The following is a 14,546-nucleotide window of genomic DNA, read 5'->3' on the forward strand; positions in this document are numbered from 1 at the left end:
CTTCACTCTGCTCCACTCTGCTCTCCTGCTTCACTCTGCTTCACTCTGCTCTCCTGCTTCACTCTGCTCCACTCTGCTCTCCTGCTCCACTCTGCTCTCCTGCTCCACTCTGCTCTCCTGCTCCAGTCTGCTCTCCTGCTCCACTCTGCTTCACTCTGCTCTCCTGCTCCACTCTGCTCTCCTGCTTCACTCTGCTTCACTCTGCTCTCCTGCTTCACTCTGCTCCACTCTGCTCTCCTGCTTCACTCTGCTTCACTCTGCTCTCCTGCTTCACTCTGCTCTCCTGCTTCACTCTGCTCCACTCTGCTCTCCTGCTCCACTCTGCTCTCCTGCTTCACTCTGCTCTCCTGCTCCACTCTGCTCTCCTGCTTCACTCTGCTCTCCTGCTCCACTCTGCTCTCCTGCTTCACTCTGCTTCACTCTGCTCTCCTGCTTCACTCTGCTCTCCTGCTCCATTCTGCTCTCCTGCTTCACTCTGCTCTCCTGCTTCACTCTGCTCTCCTGCTTCACTCTGCTCTCCTGCTACACTCTGCTCTCCTGCTCCACTCTGCTCTCCTGCTTCACTCTGCTCCACTCTGCTCTCCTGCTTCACTCTGCTCTACTGCTTCACTCTGCTCCACTCTGCTCTCCTGCTCCACTCTGCTCTCCTGCTTCACTCTGCTCCATTCTGCTCTCCTGCTTCACTCTGCTCTTCTGCTCCACTCTGCTCTCCTGCTCCAGTCTGCTCTCCTGCTCCAGTCTGCTCTCCTGCTCCACTCTGCTCTCCTGCTTCACTCTGCTTCACTCTGCTCTCCTGCTTAACTCTGCTCTCCTGCTTCACTCTGCTTCACTCTGCTCTCCTGCTTCACTCTGCTCTCCTGCTTCACTCTGCTCTCCTGCTCCACTCTGCTCTCCTGCTTCACTCTGCTCTCCTGCTTCACTCTGCTTCACTCTGCTCTCCTGCTTCACTCTGCTCTCCTGCTTCACTCTGCTCTCCTGCTTCACTCTGCTCTCCTGCTTCACTCTGCTCTCCTGCTTCACTGTTTCACTCTGCTCTCCTGCTCCACTCTGCTCTCCTGCTCCACTCTGCTCTCCTGCTCCACTCTGCTCTCCTGCTTCACTTTGCTCTCCTGCTTCACTGTTTCACTCTGCTCTCCTGCTTCACTGGTTCACTCTGCTCTCCTGCTCCACTCTGCTCTCCTGCTTCACTGCTTCACTCTGCTCTCCTGTTCCACTGCTTCACTCTGCTCTCCTGCTTCACTCTGCTCTCCTGTTCCACTCTGAGGAGAGCAGAGTGGAACAGGAGAGCAGAGTGAAGCTCCACTCTGCTCTCCTTCTTCACTCTGCTCTCCTGCTTCACTGTTTCACTCTGCTCTCCTGCTTCACTGTTTCACTCTGCTCTCCTGCTTCACTGTTTCACTCTGCTCTCCTGCTTCACTGTTTCACTCTGCTCTCCTGCTTCACTGTTTCACTCTGCTCTCCTGCTCCACTCTGCTCTCCTGCTCCACTCTGCTCTCCTGCTCCACTCTGCTCTCCTGCTCCACTCTGCTCTCCTGCTCCACTCTGCTCTCCTGCTCCACTCTGCTCTCCTGCTCCACTCTGCTCTCCTGCTCCACTCTGCTCTCCTGCTCCACTCTGCTCTCCTGCTCCACTCTGCTCTCCTGCTCCACTCTGCTCTCCTGCTCCACTCTGCTCTCCTGCTCCACTCTGCTCTCCTGCTCCACTCTGCTCTCCTGCTCCACTGTTTCACTCTGCTCTCCTGCTTCACTGTTTCACTCTGCTTCACTCTGCTGTCCTGCTTCACTCTGCTGTCCTGCTCCACTCTGCTCTCCTGCTCCACTCTGCTCTCCTGCTCCACTCTGCTCTCCTGCTCCACTCTGCTCTCCTGCTCCACTCTGCTCTCCTGCTCCACTCTGCTCTCCTGCTCCACTCTGCTCTCCTGCTCCACTCTGCTCTCCTGCTCCACTCTGCTCTCCTGCTTCACTGTTTCACTCTGCTCTCCTGCTTCACTCTGCTCTCCTGCTCCACTCTGCTCTCCTGCTCCACTCTGCTCTCCTGCTCCACTCTGCTCTCCTGCTCCACTCTGCTCTCCTGCTCCACTCTGCTCTCCTGCTCCACTCTGCTCTCCTGCTTCACTCTGCTCTCCTGCTTCACTGCTTCACTCTGCTCTCCTGCTTCACTCTGCTCTCCTGCTCCTCTCTGCTCTCCTGCTCCACTCTGCTCTCCTGCTTCACTGTTTCACTCTGCTTCACTCTGCTCTCCTGCTTCACTCTGCTGTCCTGCTTCACTCTGCTGTCCTGCTCCACTCTGCTCTCCTGCTCCACTCTGCTCTCCTGCTTCACTGTTTCACTCTGCTCTCCTGCTTCACTCTGCTCTCCTGCTCCACTCTGCTCTCCTGCTCCACTCTGCTCTCCTGATCCACTCTGCTCTCCTGCTTCACTGTTTCACTCTGCTCTCCTGCTCCACTCTGCTCTCCTGCTTCACTCTGCTCTCCTGCTTCACTGTTTCACTCTGCTCTCCTGCTCCACTCTGCTCTCCTGCTTCACTCTGCTCTACTGCTTCACTCTGCTCTCCTGCTTCACTCTGCTCTACTGCTTCACTCTGCTCTCCTGCTTCACTCTGCTCTCCTGCTCCACTCTGCTTCACTCTGCTCTCCTGCTTCACTCTGCTCTCCTGCTTCACTCTGCTCTCCTGCTTCACTCTGCTCTCCTGCTTCACTCTGCTCTCCTGCTTCACTCTGCTCTCCTGCTTCACTCTGCTCTCCTGCTTCACTCTGCTCTCCTGCTTCACTCTGCTCTCCTGCTCCACTCTGCTCCACTCTGCTCTCCTGCTCCACTCCGCTTCACTCTGCTCTCCTGCTTCACTCTGCTCTCCTGCTTCACTCTGCTCTCCTGCTTCACTCTGCTCTCCTGCTTCACTCTGCTCTCCTGCTTCACTCTGCTCTCCTGCTCCACTCCTCTTTTCTCCGCTCTCCTGCTTCACTCTTCTCTCCGCTCTCCTGCTCCACTCCGCTTCACTCTGCTCTCCTGCTTCACTCTGCTCTCCTGCTCCACTCTGCTTCACTCTGCTCTCCTGCTTCACTCTGCTCTCCTGCTTCACTCTGCTCTCCTGCTTCACTCTGCTCTCCTGCTCCACTCTGCTCTCCTGCTTCACTCTGCTCTCCTGCTTCACTCTGCTCTCCTGCTCCACTCCGCTTCACTCTGCTCTCCTGCTTCACTCTGCTCCCCTGCTTCACTCTGCTCTCCTGCTTCACTGTTTCACTCTGCTCTCCTGCTTCACTGTTTCACTCTGCTCTCCTGCTCCACTCTGCTCTCCTGCTCCACTCTGCTCTCCTGCTCCACTCTGCTCTCCTGCTCCACTCTGCTCTCCTGCTCCACTCCGCTTCACTCTGCTCTCCTGCTTCACTCTGCTCTCCTGCTTCACTCTGCTCTCCTGCTTCACTCTGCTCTCCTGCTTCACTCCACTCTGCTCTCCTGCTTCACTCTGCTCTCCTGCTTCACTCTGCTCTCCTGCTTCACTCTGCTCCACTCTGCTCTCCTGCTCCACTCTGCTCTCCTGCTCCACTCTGCTCTCCTGCTTCACTCTGCTCTCCTGCTTCACTCTGCTCTCCTGCTTCACTCTGCTCTCCTGCTTCACTCTGCTCTCCTGCTTCACTCTGCTCTCCTGCTTCACTCTGCTCTCCTGCTCCACTCTGCTTCACTCTGCTCTCCTGCGTCACTCTGCTCTCCTGCGTCACTCTGCTCTCCTGCGTCACTCTGCTCTCCTGCGTCACTCTGCTCTCCTGCGTCACTCTGCTCTCCTGCGTCACTCTGCTCTCCTGTTTCACTCTGCTCTCCTTCTTCACTCTGCTCTCCTGCTTCACTCTGCTCCACTCTGCTCTCCTGCTCCACTCTGCTCTCCTGCTCCACTCTGCTCTCCTGCTCCACTCTGCTCTCCTGCTCCACTCTGCTCTCCTGCTCCACTCTGCTCTCCTGCTCCACTCTGCTCTCCTGCTCCACTCTGCTCTCCTGCTCCACTCTGCTCTCCTGCTTCACTGTTTCACTCTGCTCTCCTGCTTCACTCTGCTCTCCTGCTTCACTCTGCTCTCCTGCTTCACTCCACTCTGCTCTCCTGCTTCACTCTGCTCTCCTGCTTCACTCTGCTCTCCTGCTTCACTCTGCTCTCCTGCTTCACTCTGCTTCACTCTGCTCTCCTGCTTCACTCTGCTCTCCTGCTTCACTCTGCTCTCCTGCTTCACTCTGCTCTCCTGCTTCACTCTGCTCTCCTGCTTCACTCTGCTCTCCTGCTTCACTCTGCTCTCCTGCTTCACTCTGCTCTCCTGCTCCACTCTGCTTCACTCTGCTCTCCTGCGTCACTCTGCTCTCCTGCGTCACTCTGCTCTCCTGCGTCACTCTGCTCTCCTGCGTCACTCTGCTCTCCTGCGTCACTCTGCTCTCCTGTTTCACTCTGCTCTCCTGTTTCACTCTGCTCTCCTGTTTCACTCTGCTCTCCTGCTTCACTCTGCTCTCCTGCTCCACTCTGCTCTCCTGCTCCACTCTGCTCTCCTGCTCCACTCTGCTCTCCTGCTCCACTCTGCTCTCCTGCTCCACTCTGCTCTCCTGCTCCACTCTGCTCTCCTGCTCCACTCTGCTCTCCTGCTCCACTCTGCTCTCCTGCTCCACTCTGCTCTCCTGCTCCACTCTGCTCTCCTGCTCCACTCTGCTCTCCTGCTCCACTCTGCTCTCCTGCTCCACTCTGCTCTCCTGCTCCACTCTGCTCTCCTGCTCCACTCTGCTCTCCTGCTCCACTCTGCTCTCCTGCTCCACTCTGCTCTCCTGCTCCACTCTGCTCTCCTGCTCCACTCTGCTCTCCTGCTCCACTCTGCTCTCCTGCTCCACTCTGCTCTCCTGCTCCACTCTGCTCTCCTGCTCCACTCTGCTCTCCTGCTCCACTCTGCTCTCCTGCTCCACTCTGCTCTCCTGCTCCACTCTGCTCTCCTGCTCCACTCTGCTCTCCTGCTCCACTCTGCTCTCCTGCTCCACTCTGCTCTCCTGCTCCACTCTGCTCTCCTGCTCCACTCTGCTCTCCTGCTCCACTCTGCTCTCCTGCTCCACTCTGCTCTCCTGCTCCACTGTTTCACTCTGCTCTCCTGCTTCACTCTGCTCTCCTGCTCCACTCTGCTCTCCTGCTCCACTCTGCTCTCCTGCTTCACTGTTTCACTCTGCTCTCCTGCTCCACTCTGCTCTACTGCTTCACTCTGCTCTACTGCTTCACTCTGCTCTCCTGCTTCACTCTGCTCTACTGCTTCACTCTGCTCTCCTGCTTCACTCTGCTCTCCTGCTCCACTCTGCTTCACTCTGCTCTCCTGTTTCACTCTGCTCTCCTCCTCCACTCTGCTCTCCTGCTCCACTCTGCTCTCCTGCTCCACTCTGCTCTCCTGCTCCACTCTGCTCTCCTGCTCCACTCCGCTTCACTCTGCTCTCCTGCTTCACTCTGCTCTCCTGCTTCACTCTGCTCTCCTGCTTCACTCTGCTCTCCTGCTTCACTCTGCTCTCCTGTTTCACTCTGCTCTCCTGCTTCACTCTGCTCTCCTGCTCCACTCTGCTCTCCTGCTCCACTCTGCTCTCCTGCTCCACTCTGCTCTCCTGCTCCACTCTGCTCTCCTGCTCCACTCTGCTCTCCTGCTCCACTCTGCTCTCCTGCTCCACTCTGCTCTCCTGCTCCACTCTGCTCTCCTGCTCCACTCTGCTCTCCTGCTTCACTCTGCTCTCCTGCTTCACTCTGCTTCACTCTGCTCTCCTGCTTCACTCTGCTCTCCTGCTTCACTGTTTCACTCTGCTCTCCTGCTTCACTCTGCTCTCCTGCTTCACTCTGCTTCACTCTGCTCTCCTGCTTCACTCTGCTCTCCTGCTTCACTGTTTCACTCTGCTCTCCTGCTTCACTGTTTCACTCTGCTCTCCTGCTCCACTCTGCTCTCCTGCTCCACTCTGCTCTCCTGCTTCACTGTTTCACTCTGCTCTCCTGCTTCACTCTGCTCTCCTGCTTCACTCTGCTCTCCTGTTTCACTCTGCTCTCCTGCTTCACTGTTTCACTCTGCTCTCCTGCTTCACTCTGCTCAACCGGCTCCACTCTGCTCTCCTGCTTCACTCTGCTCTCCTGCTCCTCTCTGCTCTCCTGCTTCACTCTGCTTCACTCTGCTCTCCTGCTCCACTCTGCTCTCCTGCTCCACTCTGCTCTCCTGCTCCACTCTGCTCTCCTGCTCCACTCTGCTCTCCTGCTCCACTCTGCTCTCCTGCTCCACTCTGCTCTCCTGCTCCACTCTGCTCTCCTGCTCCACTCTGCTCTCCTGCTCCACTCTGCTCTCCTGCTTCACTGTTTCACTCTGCTCTCCTGCTCCACTCTGCTCTCCTGCTTCACTGTTTCACTCTGCTCTCCTGCTTCACTCTGCTCTCCTGCTTCACTCTGCTCAACCGGCTCCACTCTGCTCTCCTGCTTCACTCTGCTTCACTCTGCTCTCCTGCTTCATTCTGCTTCACTCTGCTCTCCTGCTTCACTCTGCTCTACTGCTTCACTCTGCTCTCCTGCTCCACTCTGCTCTCCTGCTCCACTCTGCTCTACTGCTTCACTCTGCTCTCCTGCTTCACTCTGCTCTCCTGCTCCACTCTGCTTCACTCTGCTCTCCTGCTTCACTCTGCTCTCCTGCTTCACTCTGCTCTCCTGCTTCACTCTGCTCCACTCTGCTCTCCTGCTCCACTCTGCTCCACTCTGCTCTCCTGCTCCACTCCGCTTCACTCTGCTCTCCTGCTTCACTCTGCTCTCCTGCTTCACTCTGCTCTCCTGCTTCACTCTGCTCTCCTGCTTCACTCTGCTCTCCTGCTTCACTCTGCTCCACTCTGCTCTCCTGCTTCACTCTGCTCTCCTCCTTCACTCTGCTCTCCTGCTTCACTCTGCTCTCCTGCTTCACTCTGCTCTCCTGCTTCACTGCTTCACTCTGCTGTCCTGCTCCACTCTGCTCTCCTGCTCCACTCTGCTCTCCTGCTTCACTGTTTCACTCTGCTCTCCTGCTTCACTCTACTCTCCTGCTCCACTCTGCTCTCCTGATCCACTCTGCTCTCCTGCTTCACTGTTTCACTCTGCTCTCCTGCTCCACTCTGCTCTCCTGCTTCACTGTTTCACTCTGCTCTCCTGCTCCACTCTGCTCTCCTGCTCCACTCTGCTCTCCTGCTCCACTCTGCTCTACTGCTTCACTCTGCTCTCCTGCTTCACTCTGCTCTCCTGCTTCACTCTGCTCTACTGCTTCACTCTGCTCTCCTGCTTCACTCTGCTCTCCTGCTCCACTCTGCTTCACTCTGCTCTCCTGCTTCACTCTGCTCTCCTGCTTCACTCTGCTCTCCTGCTTCACTCTGCTCTCCTGCTTCACTCTGCTCTCCTGCTTCACTCTGCTCTCCTGCTCCACTCTGCTCCACTCTGCTCTCCTGCTCCACTCCGCTTCACTCTGCTCTCCTGCTTCACTCTGCTCTCCTGCTTCACTCTGCTCTCCTGCTTCACTCTGCTCTCCTGCTTCACTCTGCTCTCCTGCTTCACTCTGCTCTCCTGCTTCACTCTGCTCTCCTGCTTCACTCTGCTCTCCTGCTTCACTCTGCTCTCCTGCTTCAATCTGCTCTCCTGCTCCACTCCTCTTCTCTCCGCTCTCCTGCTTCACTCTTCTCTCCGCTCTCCTGCTCCACTCCGCTTCACTCTGCTCTCCTGCTTCACTCTGCTCTCCTGCTTCACTCTGCTCTCCTGCTCCACTCTGCTCTCCTGCTTCACTCTGCTCTCCTGCTTCACTCTGCTCTCCTGCTTCACTCTGCTCTCCTGCTCCACTCTGCTCTCCTGCTTCACTCTGCTCTCCTGCTTCACTCTGCTCTCCTGCTTCACTCTGCTCTCCTTCTTCACTCTGCTCCCCTGCTTCACTCTGCTCTCCTGCTTCACTGTTTCACTCTGCTCTCCTGCTTCACTGTTTCACTCTGCTCTCCTCCTCCACTCTGCTCTCCTGCTCCACTCTGCTCTCCTGCTCCACTCTGCTCTCCTGCTCCACTCCGCTTCACTCTGCTCTCCTGCTTCACTCTGCTCTCCTGCTTCACTCTGCTCTCCTGCTTCACTCTGCTCTCCTGCTTCACTCTGCTCTCCTCTGCTCTCCTGCTCCACTCTGCTCTCCTGCTTCACTCTGCTCTCCTGCTTCACTCTGCTCTCCTGCTTCACTCTGCTCTCCTGCTTCACTCTGCTCTCCTGCTTCACTCTGCTCTCCTGCTCCACTCTGCTTCACTCTGCTCTCCTGCGTCACTCTGCTCTCCTGCGTCACTCTGCTCTCCTGCGTCACTCTGCTCTCCTGCGTCACTCTGCTCTCCTGCTTCACTCTGCTCTCCTGCTTCACTCTGCTCTCCTGCTCCACTCTGCTCCACTCTGCTCTCCTGCTCCACTCTGCTCTCCTGCTTCACTCTGCTCTCCTGCTTCACTCTGCTTCACTCTGCTCTCCTGCTCCACTCTGCTCTCATGCTTCACTCTGCTCCACTCTGCTCTCCTGTTTCACTCTGCTTCACTCTGCTCTCCTGTTTCACTCTGCTCCACTCTGCTCTCCTGCTTCACTCTGCTCTCCTGCTCCACTCTGCTTCACTCTGCTCTCCTGCTCCACTCTGCTTCACTCTGCTCTCCTGCTCCACTCTGCTCTCCTGCTCCACTCTGCTCTCCTGCTTCACTCTGCTTCACTCTGCTCTCCTGCTCCACTCCGCTTCACTCTGCTCTCCTGCTTCACTCTGCTCTCCTGCTTCACTCTGCTCTCCTGCTTCACTCTGCTCTCCTGCTTCACTCTGCTTCACTCTGCTCTCCTGCTTCACTCTGCTCTCCTGCTTCACTGTTTCACTCTGCTCTCCTGCTTCACTGTTTCACTCTGCTCTCCTGCTCCACTCTGCTCTCCTGCTCCACTCTGCTCTCCTGCTCCACTCTGCTCTCCTGCTCCACTCTGCTCTCCTGCTCCACTCTGCTCTCCTGCTTCACTCTGCTCTCCTGCTTCACTCTGCTTCACTCTGCTCTCCTGCTCCACTCTGCTCTCATGCTTCACTCTGCTCCACTCTGCTCTCCTGTTTCACTCTGCTTCACTCTGCTCTCCTGTTTCACTCTGCTCTTCTGCTTCACTCTGCTCTTCTGCTTCACTCTGCTCTCCTGCTTCACTCTGCTCTCCTGCTTCACTCTGCTCTCCTGCTCCACTCTGCTTCACTCTTCTCTCCTGCTCCACTCTGCTCTCCTGCTCCACTCTGCTCCACTCTGCTCTCCTGCTCCACTCTGCTCTCCTGCTCCACTCTGCTCTCCTGCTTCACTCTGCTCTCCTGCTCCACTCCGCTTCACTCTGCTCTCCTGCTTCACTCTGCTCTCCTGCTTCACTCTGCTCTCCTGCTTCACTCTGCTCTCCTGCTTCACTCTGCTTCACTCTGCTCTCCTGCTTCACTCTGCTCTCCTGCTTCACTGTTTCACTCTGCTCTCCTGCTTCACTGTTTCACTCTGCTCTCCTGCTCCACTCTGCTCTCCTGCTCCACTCTGCTCTCCTGCTTCACTGTTTCACTCTGCTCTCCTGCTTCACTCTGCTCTCCTGCTTCACTCTGCTCTCCTGCTCCACTCTGCTCTCCTGCTCCACTCTGCTCTCCTGCTTCACTCTGCTCTCCTGCTTCACTGTTTCACTCTGCTCTCCTGCTTCACTCTGCTCAACCGGCTCCACTCTGCTCTCCTGCTTCACTCTGCTCTCCTGCTTCACTCTGCTCTCCTGCTCCACTCTGCTCTCCTGCTTCACTGTTTCACTCTGCTCTCCTGCTCCACTCTGCTCTCCTGCTCCACTGTTTCACTCTGCTCTCCTGCTTCACTCTGCTCTCCTGCTTCACTCTGCTCAACCGGCTCCACTCTGCTCTCCTGCTTCACTCTGCTTCACTCTGCTCTCCTGCTCCACTCTGCTCTCCTGCTTCATTCTGCTTCACTCTGCTCTCCTGCTTCACTCTGCTCTACTGCTTCACTCTGCTCTCCTGCTCCACTCTGCTCTCCTGCTCCACTCTGCTCTACTGCTTCACTCTGCTCTCCTGCTTCACTCTGCTCTCCTGCTCCACTCTGCTTCACTCTGCTCTCCTGCTTCACTCTGCTCTCCTGCTTCACTCTGCTCTCCTGCTCCACTCTGCTCTCCTGCTTCACTCTGCTCTCCTGCTCCACTCCGCTTCACTCTGCTCTCCTGCTTCACTCTGCTCTCCTGCTTCAATCTGCTCTCCTGCTTCACTCTGCTCTCCTGCTCCACTCCGCTTCACTCTGCTCTCCTGCTTCACTCTGCTCTCCTGCTTCACTCTGCTCTCCTGCTTCAATCTGCTCTCCTGCTTCACTCTGCTCTCCTGCTCCACTCCGCTTCACTCTGCTCTCCTGCTTCACTCTGCTCTCCTGCTTCACTCTGCTCTCCTGCTCCACTCCGCTTCACTCTGCTCTCCTGCTTCACTCTTCTCTCCGCTCTCCTGCTCCACTCCACTTCACTCTGCTCTCCTGCTTCACTCTGCTCTCCTGCTCCACTCTGCTTCACTCTGCTCTCCTGCTTCACTCTGCTCTCCTGCTTTACTCTGCTCTCCTGCTTCACTCTGCTCTCCTGCTTTACTCTGCTCTCCTGCTTTACTCTGCTCTCCTGCTTCACTCTGCTCTCCTGCTCCACTCCGCTTCACTCTGCTCTCCTGCTTCACTCTGCTCTCCTGCTCCACTCTGCTCTCCTGCTTCACTCTGCTCTCCTGCTCCACTCCGCTTCACTCTGCTCTCCTGCTTCACTCTGCTCCCCTGCTTCACTCTGCTCTCCTGCTTCACTGTTTCACTCTGCTCTCCTCCTCCACTCTGCTCTCCTACTCCACTCTGCTCTCCTGCTCCACTCTGCTCTCTTGCTCCACTGGTTCACTCTGCTCTCCTGCTTCACTCTGCTCTCCTGCTCCACTCCGCTTCACTCTGCTCTCCTGCTTCACTCTGCTCTCCTGCTCCACTCTGCTCTCCTGCTCCACTCTGCTCTCCTGCTTCACTCTGCTCCCCTGCTTCACTCTGCTCTCCTGCTTCACTGTTTCACTCTGCTCTCCTCCTCCACTCTGCTCTCCTACTCCACTCTGCTCTCCTGCTCCACTCTGCTCTCCTGCTCCACTGGTTCACTCTGCTCTCCTGCTTCACTCTGCTCTCCTGCTTCACTCTACTCTCCTACTTCACTCTGCTCTCCTGCTTCACTCTGCTCTCCTGCTTCACTCTGCTCTCCTGCTTCACTCTGCTCTCCTGCTTCACTGTTTCACTCTGCTCTCCTGCTTCACTGTTTCACTCTGCTCTCCTGCTCCACTCTGCTCTCCTGCTCCACTCTGCTCTCCTGCTTCACTGTTTCACTCTGCTCTCCTGCTTCACTCTGCTCTCCTGCTTCACTCTGCTCTCCTGCTCCACTCTGCTCTCCTGCTTCACTCTGCTCTCCTGCTTCACTGTTTCACTCTGCTCTCCTGCTTCACTCTGCTCAACCGGCTCCACTCTGCTCTCCTGCTTCACTCTGCTCTCCTGCTCCTCTCTGCTCTCCTGCTTCACTCTGCTCTCCTGCTCCACTCTGCTCTCCTGCTCCACTCTGCTCTCCTGCTCCACTCTGCTCTCCTGCTCCACTCTGCTCTCCTGCTCCACTCTGCTCTCCTGCTCCACTCTGCTCTCCTGCTCCACTCTGCTCTCCTGCTCCACTCTGCTCTCCTGCTCCACTCTGCTCTCCTGCTCCACTCTGCTCTCCTGCTCCACTCTGCTCTCCTGCTCCACTCTGCTCTCCTGCTCCACTCTGCTCTCCTGCTCCACTCTGCTCTCCTGCTCCACTCTGCTCTCCTGCTCCACTCTGCTCTCCTGCTCCACTCTGCTCTCCTGCTCCACTCTGCTCTCCTGCTCCACTCTGCTCTCCTGCTCCACTCTGCTCTCCTGCTCCACTCTGCTCTCCTGCTCCACTCTGCTCTCCTGCTCCACTCTGCTCTCCTGCTCCACTCTGCTCTCCTGCTCCACTCTGCTTCACTCTGCTCAACCGGCTCCACTCTGCTCTCCTGCTTCACTCTGCTCTCCTGCTTCACTCTGCTCTCCTGCTCCACTCTGCTCTCCTGCTCCACTCTGCTCTCCTGCTCCACTCTGCTCTCCTGCTCCACTCTGCTCTCCTGCTCCACTCTGCTCTCCTGCTCCACTCTGCTCTCCTGCTCCACTCTGCTCCACTCTGCTCTCCTGCTCCACTCTGCTCTCCTGCTCCACTCTGCTCTCCTGCTCCACTCTGCTCTCCTGCTCCACTCTGCTCTCCTGCTCCACTCTGCTCTCCTGCTCCACTCTGCTCTCCTGCTCCACTCTGCTCTCCTGCTCCACTCTGCTCTCCTGCTCCACTCTGCTCTCCTGCTTCACTGTTTCACTCTGCTCTCCTGCTCCACTCTGCTCTCCTGCTTCACTGTTTCACTCTGCTCTCCTGCTTTACTCTGCTCTCCTGCTTCACTGTTTCACTCTGCTCTCCTGCTTCACTCTGCTCTCCTGCTTCACTCTGCTCAACCGGCTCCACTCTGCTCTCCTGCTCCACTCTGCTCTCCTGCTCCACTCTGCTCTCCTGCTCCACTCTGCTCTCCTGCTTCACTCTGCTCTCCTGCTCCACTCTGCTCTCCTGCTCCACTCTGCTTCACTCTGCTCTCCTGCTTCACTCTGCTCTCCTGCTTCACTCTGCTCTCCTGCTTCACTCTGCTCCACTCTGCTCTCCTGCTCCACTCTGCTCCACTCTGCTCTCCTGCTCCACTCCGCTTCACTCTGCTCTCCTGCTTCACTCTGCTCTCCTGCTTCACTCTGCTCTCCTACTTCACTCTGCTCCACTCTGCTCTCCTGCTTCACTCTGCTCTCCTCCTTCACTCTGCTCTCCTGCTCCACTCTGCTCTCCTGCTTCACTCTGCTCTCCTGCTCCACTCCGCTTCACTCTGCTCTCCTGCTTCACTCTGCTCTCCTGCTTCAATCTGCTCTCCTGCTCCACTCCGCTTCACTCTGCTCTCCTGCTTCACTCTTCTCTCCGCTCTCCTGCTCCACTCCACTTCACTCTGCTCTCCTGCTTCACTCTGCTCTCCTGCTCCACTCTGCTTCACTCTGCTCTCCTGCTTCACTCTGCTCTCCTGCTTTACTCTGCTCTCCTGCTTCACTCTGCTCTCCTGCTTCACTCTGCTCTCCTGCTTTACTCTGCTCTCCTGCTTTACTCTGCTCTCCTGCTTTACTCTGCTCTCCTGCTTCACTCTGCTCTCCTGCTTCACTCTGCTCTCCTGCTCCACTCCGCTTCACTCTGCTCTCCTGCTTCACTCTGCTCTCTTGCTCCACTCTGCTCTCCTGCTTCACTCTGCTCTCCTGCTCCACTCCGCTTCACTCTGCTCCCCTGCTTCACTCTGCTCCCCTGCTTCACTCTGCTCCCCTGCTTCACTCTGCTCTCCTGCTTCACTCTGCTCTCCTGCTCCACTCTGCTCTCCTGCTCCACTCTGCTCTCCTGCTTCACTCTGCTCTCCTGCTTCACTCTGCTCTCCTGCTTCACTCTGCTTCACTCTGCTCTCCTGCTTCACTCTGCTCTCCTGCTTCACTCTTCTCTCCGCTCTCCTGCTCCACTCCACTTCACTCTGCTCTCCTGCTTCACTCTGCTCTCCTGCTCCACTCTGCTTCACTCTGCTCTCCTGCTTCACTCTGCTCTCCTGCTTCACTCTGCTCTCCTGCTTCACTCTGCTCTCCTGCTTCACTCTGCTCTCCTGCTTCACTCTGCTCTCCTGCTTCACTCTGCTCTCCTGCTTCACTCTGCTCTCCTGCTTCACTCTGCTCTCCTGCTTTACTCTGCTCTCCTGCTTTACTCTGCTCTCCTGCTTCACTCTGCTCTCCTGCTTCACTCTGCTCTCCTGCTCCACTCCGCTTCACTCTGCTCTCCTGCTTCACTCTGCTCTCCTGCTTCACTCTGCTCTCCTGCTCCACTCCGCTTCACTCTGCTCCCCTGCTTCACTCTGCTCCCCTGCTTCACTCTGCTCTCCTGCTTCACTCTGCTCTCCTGCTTCACTCTGCTCTCCTGCTCCACTCTGCTCTCCTGCTTCACTCTGCTTCACTCTGCTCTCCTGTTTCACTCTGCTGTCCTGCTTCACTCTGCTCTCCTGCTTCACTCTGCTTCACTCTGCTCTCCTGCTTCACTCTGCTTCACTCTGCTCTCCTGCTTCACTCTGCTCTCCTGCTCCACTCTGCTCTCCTGTTTTACTCTGCTCCACTCCACTTCACTCTGCTCTCCTGCTCCACTCCGCTTCACTCTGCTCTCCTGCTTCACTCTGCTCTCCTGCTCCACTCTGCTCTCCTGCTTCACTCTGCTCCACTCTGCTCTCCTGCTTCACTCTGCTCTCCTGCTTCACTCTGCTCCACTCTGCTCTCCTGCTCCACTCTGCTCTCCTGCTTCACTCTGCTCTCCTGCTCCACTCTGCTTCACTTTGCTCTCCTGCTTCACTCTGCTCTCCTGCTTCACTCTGCTCCACTCTGCTCTCCTGCTTCACTCTGCTCTCTTGCTTCACTCTGCTCTC

The 14,546-nt window shown here is 56.9% G+C and overlaps 1 protein-coding gene across 1 annotated transcript in view; it reads right to left on the reverse strand.

The window, feature by feature from the left end:
- Window positions 1-14,546, reverse strand: part of LOC144538143 (uncharacterized) — an 85,452-nt gene that overhangs the window by 53,738 nt on the left and 17,168 nt on the right. The window lies entirely within an intron of this gene.

This window comes from Centroberyx gerrardi, chromosome 24, assembly GCF_048128805.1.
Source record: "Centroberyx gerrardi isolate f3 chromosome 24, fCenGer3.hap1.cur.20231027, whole genome shotgun sequence".
Classification (NCBI taxonomy): Eukaryota; Metazoa; Chordata; class Actinopteri; order Beryciformes; family Berycidae; genus Centroberyx; species Centroberyx gerrardi.